An 8,991-nucleotide genomic window follows, 5' to 3' on the forward strand; every position below is an offset into this window, starting at 1 on the left:
CTCTTTCCAGGGCGAGACAAGGGGGGGGGGGGGGGGGGAGAGATCTGGGGGTGGGGATGATGATGGGGTGGGGGAGGGGTAAGCGTGTCCATTCAAACACCTGTCACGCAGCTATTAATGATGGACAACCGATATGACTTTGGGAGAGAAACATACCTCAATGTGGTAAGAAAAATATTTAAAAAAAACACTTCTATTTTCATTCTTCTTGGGGGGGGGGGCGGATTGCTAAGTAAAAGAAAACAAACACAATAACACGAAATGGTGACGTTATTACAGACGTCACGGCAAACTATCTTGAAAGCGATGATTGCACTGACGTAATAACAGTTCCAATTAGATAAATCAATCACATGTGTAATCGTCTCCAATTCTATACTCAGTTGGAAATTACCACCTTAAATTAACCCTTTGCAAGCTTCAATGGATTCAACAGGCACTCTTTCCTCAATTAGTTCATGGTGGATACTTCTGAAAGTTGGGCTTTTCCCACACTTTGTCCTCTTTGACATACAGTGTATTACTTTATCTCTTCTGTCGAGGGCCTAGGTGATTTCCCTCTTTCACTTACCATCCTAGTGCAATTATTATGTTTGTTAAAGAGTGCTATAGATGACAAAAACAATCAATGTCAACTGTAGAAAATAACACCTTCAAGTCAGTTCTTAGGGAAATTATGGTAGCTGTGAAAGTAAACAAAATAAAAGAGGTCATGTGTATGCTACCTTGAAGCTGTAACCCTATTACGGCTCTCCTAAGTTCAGACAAACGATGCTGTTTCAGTAGGCATCGCATCCTAGTTTTTCTTTTCTGATTATTCCCTTCCTCCCATCCTATGCCGCCATCTTGAGAGCGTTCCTCTAATGAATATATTACTAAAATCCATCGAAAATTCACGAATTCAGGGCCCACGAGAAGAACAGTAGTCTTACGAGTGGGTAAGTGATTTTGGAGTGTTTTGCAAGCGTCGATGAAGTCAGGCAAACATAGGAATATAGCGAATTTCGTCACTTACTTCATAGATGTAATTTGTGTTTTTCTCTATATCTCCTTTTTCAAACTTGTTTGTACTCACCAACAACACATCGACAAAAACAATTCAAATTATTGGAAAAGCACTCTGTCCTCAAAAAAAAAAGGGTGGAGGGGAATTCTACAGCTTTCTATTTTCTTAACTCCAATTTAAATGATACCAAAGCGTTGAACATGCTTGTGGCATGGGTCATAAGTGGTAAGATATACACAAATCCATACAAATTAATATAGTAAACAATATTGAAAATGCAACAACATCAGACACATGTACTACAACGTTCACGTTGACATAATTTATGAATAAATCAATGCATTCCGTCACTTTGGATGCAAAATGAGATGAGCACGCATCGAACCATATATTATTGATCTATTGGTAGGCGATATTTGTGATCTAATCCTTTCCCTCGTCAGTGGTATGGTATGTATGGTTGATACCTTTTACTGACCAATTTTTAGTCACCTGCATGGACCGAACCATGGGGAATCGTCATCATTCGCGTTGTTTGTTTGTTTGTTTGTTTGTGTGTGTGTGTGTGTGTGTGTTTTTTTTTGTTCTCTCATGTGGGTCGGGGGGGGGGGGGTGAGGGAGAGGGAACTTCCAGTGATAGACTGGTAGCCCAACAAGCAGAACAAACAGACAAACAAACAGACGAACCCCCAAAACAACAACAATTCTGTCTTTGAAGGAAGCAGAATGGTTCATGAAATATTCAAGTAGTCAAACAAAGAGACAACACCGTCATCAAAAAATTGTTCGATTGCGTCACCAATAGCCAACCTTGGTTTCCTTTTCACATCTTTTTTTTTAATCTCTGCAAACCGATCAGACTTTCGATCTAATCACAACCTTGCATAATCACTCATGAAGTAGGCATACATGTAATCCTCCCACCAACAATATACATAGCAAATTATAATGAAATATGGACTGCAAAAACAAGAATTCTGTAAGTATTCTAGACACCCGAGATTTCGGTGTCTCCAACAAGAAATTTCTACGGCTTTATGTAGCCAGGGAGTCGAGCAAAAGTTCTGCGACCGTCAAATTTGCGAACCCAATGAGATTGATTCGGGTTCATTAGCTTAAGGAGATGTATCCGGGTGATTTGTTAAAGTGAACAGATGGTAAAAGGAGAAAGAGAGAGAAAGGGGGCGGGGGAGGGGGAGAGAAAGGCTTTGGACTACTGGTTGACGACATATATGAAACAACAACACCAAACGATGGTATAGAAAAACCCTGCTTAGCAACAGGGTTGAGGAATCACAAAGCCGCGGAGCGTTCGGGAACACATTAGCAGTCGCCTAGCGCGGTGTTTACCCAGCCATTACGCTCTCAGTCCCGCTGGGCGCGCTCTACACTCGCAAAAACTCGCACTTCCTTCCGTTTTGCTTGTTACGCCACACTTTGTCGCCATTTCCGTCTTCATTTTTCTTCTCCTCCCCCATTTTCACCTCCTTTCGCGTAGAGCCGTCGAGATGTATTCGTTGCTCACTCCACTCGCTCCACTGAAATACATTTTCAAAAACAAAAAGAAATGCAACCACCTAATCGATTTGCTCCTCTTTTAACACACTGTGACGACACTGCGAAATCCATATTTCTGTGAGCAATCAGTGCGAAAAATAAAAAGAAAGTGAAAATCGAACGCTACTACAGGAGAACAGTTCTATTGCCGTTACCGTTTGCGTTTTCTATCATTTTGTTTCTGTTCTTGTTGCTGCTCACGTAGATTTTTTTTTTTTGCCTTCATGAGTAAAATCGAGGACATACTCAGAAACTTAAACTCTTGACCAGAACGGACAAAGGGCAGCGGCCATTGTTACGTAATCTGCTTGGAAAGGAGAGTAGCCTTCGTATTATTTCTTTTGTAATGATATGGTTCGGCATAGTATGATGAATAAGACAGTATAAGGATTATGTTTCTCTGTTTTCTGTCTCTCTTAGCCTAATCGTGTGTGTATGTGTGTGTGTGTGTGTGTGTGTGTGTGTGCGTGTGTATGTGTGTGTGTGTGTGTGTGTGTGTGTGTGTGTGTGTGTGTTTGGGGGTGTTGGGGTTGTTATGACCTGCGTGTACACCTTACAGGAGGGTTTAAAAGGATGGTACAGTATTGCTGGAGATGAGAATTGGGCTTTTAACTTTTTGCGAGATACCAAGAAAACACTTATGATATAGTACAGAGCATACCATTTAAAGAGGAATTCAAAGTATATTTGATAAAAATCGGGTTCGGAATGACTGAAACATCCAAAAACAAAGTAAAGCAAAACGATCGTAATAAAGTGTGGGTCCCACACTTTATTAGAATCGCTCTTTTTTGGATATCTCAGCCATTTCAAAACCAATTTTCATCAAATAAACGTTGCATTCCTCATAGAATTACATGTTCTTTCATATTTCATAAGAGGTTTCTCATTATCTCACCAAAAAACGTTAGAAACCTGAAATTAGGTCTCAACCAAAACTATACGATCCCTTTAAAGAAGAAATCCGGACCAGGTGAACGTCCGTCTGAAAAGAAAGAGTAAACTTTTCTGAGCGTTAATTTTCACGCAGCATTTCTTGAACAGTCGATTTGAATATGCAAATACAGTGAATTAATGATGGCATCCTCTCACAACCTGTGCCACTGGTTCCTATTTTTCCGACATAGATTTACAGATCAGCAGTTGCGATCTTAACAAATTTGATTTGTAGCGTTAGACAAACTGAAGAAACTCATACCTGAACCTTCACCCCTCTGAATAATATCTTTCTTTCATTTATGTTTTGTTCTATTGTTAAACTAGATATATCGCTACGGCTACTGATATGCCTCCGCCATAATGCATGGTTCTCCTAATAGGTCTATAGTACAATGTCTTGACAATGTGTGATTACAATTTCACACAATTGACAAAATATTAAGATAACAGGTTTGCCACAAATGTGCTGAATGTTCACTTTCCTAGAACTAGGTTCAGTTGGATGAATGATTAAAATGTCAGAGTGCAGGTACAATGTATTTGGGGAACTGATGATTTTTACTTGACTTTTGACCCTGTTATAATTTTATGCATTGAGTAATTTTCAAGGTATTGAGAAAAAGTATAATTTCAGTATCAAATGGGAAAATAGTATTATCTAAACCTGGCCTTTGACCTTTGACCTCACAGTTCCAAAGAGAATCTCTGTTAGGTTGAACATGCATAAATATGTAAGTTTCATGATGATACCTTGAGACACTTTTGAGATATGGAGGAAAAAGTAAAATTCAACACTTTCACTTGACCTTTGACCTTTTGGCAAGAAACTTCCCACAGAATATATATTCGGTAATACATGCATACATCAAGTAAAAAAAAAAAAAAACTTCAGGCATTGCATAAATATAAGGAAAGTAGTGATATTTTGGGGAGTTGACCTGGACCTTTGACCCCTCGACCTTTGAACCATGACCCCCAACTTCCCTAGATATTCACTGCCCATTGGAACAAGCATGTATACTAAGTTCAATAAAGATACCTTGAACCATTTGCGAGATATGGAGAAAAAACATGAATTTTCAACCTTTTTTCAAAAAATAACCTGTGACCTTTGACCTTTGACCCCTTGACCCTAAAATCCAAACAAAGTATTATCCCCCAGGATATACCCTCATACCAAGTTTGATGTAAAGCCACCACACGGTTCTTGAGATATCGACAAAAACAAAACGGGACGGACGTACGTACGGACGGACAGACGTACGTACGGACGGACGGACGGACGGACGGACGGACGGACGGACGGACGGACGGACGACCCGAAAACATAATGCCTCCGGCCACTTCGTTGGCGGAGGCATAAAAAAAAAATGATCTGCATTCATTTCGTTTCAATATTCAAAGACACATTGTACTCTATTATTTGTGTAACATGCAAATGTCATAATGACTATTGTATTGTATTATTTTGTCGGAAATTAAGTAAAATGAAATCCTGATATATTTGATCATTATTTTTTAGTTATAGAACCAAGAAATGCATTGTATTTTACACTTTCATAGCAGAAAAATGGAACTTCTGACAATTTTTTTTTTTTGACAAGACCAAGAAAGGCTTGTCAGGTGATTCCATCATCAGGTAACTCATTTAAATATTCATATCAGCTGTTTGATATGTGCGAATCTTTGAAATTTCATAACTTTGATTACTCAAATTTTCACTGCTGTGCTTGTCGTATTTCACGCTTTCTTGTCACACTAATGTATATCTGGATAGAAATTTTGGAGGCCGGAATCAGAATGCCTCCCATTATGTAATGTCCCTCTCAGTGTACACTGTTACATTTACATAAATACATGACTAAGAGCCTGTCAAGGGCAGTTTCTTTGTTTCTCTTTTCACTAAAATATTCTAAAAATTTCTTCGTCGTACTTCCAAAGTAACTATTTTCGTTTTCTTGAAAAAAAAGAAGAAATTTCTCCTGAAAAGTGGATAATTATTGTAATGACATTGGAAAGTCCTGCTCGTTAGCAACGATGAGGTACAACTGAACATAGAATCCTTGTCTTAAGAGGCAAAAAACAAAAACAAAAACCCAATATCTTTATCTGAAGGGTGTATATACTGTACTTAGCAAAAACCTGCCGACTTTTTATAGTGGGCATTTGACCCTATATTGGGAAGTACAAGGCTCTTTAAATAAATCCCGGAGGTCTATTGCATTCTAATCCATTTAAGACGTAACTTAGGAGGGAAGGGTGAACGGTCAAAAGAAACGGAAATGCCTACCCAGCCACGGCACATAAGAATTGGCAATAATTACTTTCAGCCTCTCAGATTGAGGATCACAGCCATCCATCATGAACGGCAATTGTGACGTCATCAGTCTATAAATAGTGGAGTTAGGGGAATTTCGGGAGAAGGTCATTTAGTAGGAGTACGTTCTGTACGGTACAAGACAAGTCGAGCGATTCCTGATATCCTACAATTACTCTGGATTAATCCACACTTAATTTAAGAGGAGTGGAGACCAGAATCACGTGATCTTTTATGTACTGTAGTCTCTTTTCCGGTTATGTTATTCCCTTTTTCCCTCCATATCTGCATCGCTGACGTGCGTATATAGGTGGTGAACTTGTGGTCGTATAGACGCGGATTCCTTATACGTAAGCTTACCTAATACGTAAGGCTTCAATAACGTCAACTGTTAGACATTTTAAAGCACTTCTGCAAAATGACCATGAGCTCATTACGTGCGCTATGATTCTTGTTTCCATAAATCCAAAGAATGACAAGCTTAGATAAAGAGTACATAATATTATAGACTTTCCAGCCGTCCAAACAAGTCATAGGTACACTGTACCATAGCGACTTTGCATCACAAACAACCAAAAAGTTGCCAGGCGTTGGCCTACAATTTTAGTTAAGGATAGATTCTAACGGTTGAATATTCTATGTTTCTAAATGATGTATAACTAAATACAAATGGACTTCCCTAACCCCTCTGAATAATGAAAAGAATGCACACACTCTGGACAATGCTGGATAAGTGTTTATTGATGAGAAAAGAGCCCTCGAAGTTTAGGGTTTAGTAAAGTGCGTAATCTCACCAACCTGTGGTCTAAAAAGACAGAAACAAACGCACACACACACACACACACACACATGATGTGAAACTCCATAATAGATTATAGAGATCACAACGAAAGGATAGTAATATTAAACTGAAATTGTGTACACTCTATTATCACAAACATAATCATTATAATCATGACTGATACCAACTGTCAAACAGGAGGGCCATGCCTTCAAAAGTTATTAGAGTTGCTAGTGGAGATTGTGTAGAGAGTTTTTGAGAAGTGAAAAGGGATCTCTTAAGACATACCTAATGACAATATTCTACAAAAACAAAGGCGTTCTAGAAAATCTGGAAAAACACAATTTCCTCTTCGATTTGTCATGCCAAACTTATACAAAATGTAAGAGAAAAATGCTCTTTTAGGGGCAAAAATAAAGATTGACTAAGTTAAACCATTTCACCTGTTTTGAGCCCTCACGTAATACGACTTATTGTTGGCTTTGTGGTGCACGGTCACATAATACCGTATAATTATTATGACACTTTACTATGACAAAGTGAGCATAACAAACATAAAGTGTAATTTCATACATATCACTGTTACTGATGCTATTTGCTCTTTGTGCATTGTGAGTCATGGCTATTAAAGTTACCCCCCTGTGTTGAGTGTTTAGCCGCGTTGAGTGGCCCACTGTTATGTGAGTGCAGAGCTCTCTCATAAAGCCGGAGCTCTCAATGAATAGGTTTAAAATGTACGTAATTCAACTGATGGAACCCCCCAAAAAAGCAACCAAACAAGAAAACAAACCAAAATAACAACTACAGCAGCAGCAGCAGCAGCAGCAGCAGCAACAACAACAACAACAACAAACCGAAGCTAGAATTCATTAATTTGAATGAATGTTCATAATGTTTTGTTTGAGTTTACAAAGAAGCCAAAAATATACATACGCATTATGAACATATACGGCACTGCATATTATGAACTTATGGATGTGTATGCATTACAGATAATTTGAGTGTGTGTATCTGTTATTATTATTTTTTGTATACGTATTTACCCGAGAGTCGTTATGACAAGAGTATACAGCAACACATAGATATACTTGCTCTAGTTACTGTCTTAAAATCGTCTACACAGGTTATAATAGATTAGCGGATAATGTTACTTCAGTTCGACCATCTACTTTGCGGGCGGTTGCTTGGGGTGGGTAGGGGATGGTGGTGTTTATATATTATAGGTTGTTCGCATCATTTCAAGTAGATAGAGACACGTACGTATCATAACAGTAATTGCAAGTATCGCTTTTTAGTCCGCATCCTCTGGGATTCATTAAGGCTAAAGACCTCACATAAAGGGGAAATACCTAAATCATCTTTTCTTCCATAAACTGGGAAGGAATATCAAGCACAATGTAAAAAAGAGAGATATAGATACAGCGATGTATATCAGATGTATATTTGCAAAGAGAGTTTTAAAGGAGAGTATCCTTAGATGGCGGTTTGGAATTGAACATCATCATCCCCAAATTTGCTTTGTTTGGGCATGCATGAGGAGTAAGACTGAAAATAACATACTACCTTTCGAGCGAGGCAACACGATTGTATACATTACAATTATCAAAGTTATACTTAGTGTGTATAAACCTTTCTCGTCTTGCAGATGATCTTTACCAAATGAACCATCGCAGAATGCCATCTATTCGCCTACTTTGGCTGGACGTTTAATTGAGCCTGTGTTTATTCAAGAGAATGAATGCAAATCTACACAAAATGTAATAATAAACAATAGCAACATCAGTCAGGTTAGATGCAGCGAGTACCCAAGTTGAAAGGGGGTATGGAAATTCAAATCGTTATGTATACACCTTCATGGTCATTTTAAGCCTGTCATATAAAAGCAGACTAAACACTGACAAAAAGCTGCATAATCTTTTAAAGTAGGCACGCATAGAAATCTAAATTATGCATAAACCAGGGTCATGTATACCTCATTATAACGAGGAAGTACCATAGATTCCACCTAACCACGTTTCGAATTCACCTAGAAACGCTTACCAATGATAGGCCCTTCTTAATAAAACGAATAACTAGTTTTAATAAAGCCAGAGAACAGCTCGTTTGTACTCTCAGCGGGGAGATGACGTCACCGTGATGAGGCCTCGATCTTATGCGAGAGAGCGAGCGCGAGCTAGCGCTAGCTAGCGTATAGCTAGCTGTATACAAAGCCAAGCTAATACGTGTAGGATGCGAAGCCGACTAGACTTTCTTGTTGAAAATGGCAGAAGGTACCTCTGACTTGGATATCGAGGACCTCATTTTGGAATGTGATCCAGATTCGGAGGATTCGTTTGATGATTCGGACTCTTACGATAACGACCATGGGGAGATAGGCGAGTACGACGAAGA

Source organism: Diadema antillarum, unplaced genomic scaffold, assembly GCF_040938485.1.
Source record: "Diadema antillarum isolate AM-2024a unplaced genomic scaffold, OU_Dant_1.0 seq00001338_RagTag, whole genome shotgun sequence".
NCBI lineage: Eukaryota > Metazoa > Echinodermata > Echinoidea > Diadematoida > Diadematidae > Diadema > Diadema antillarum.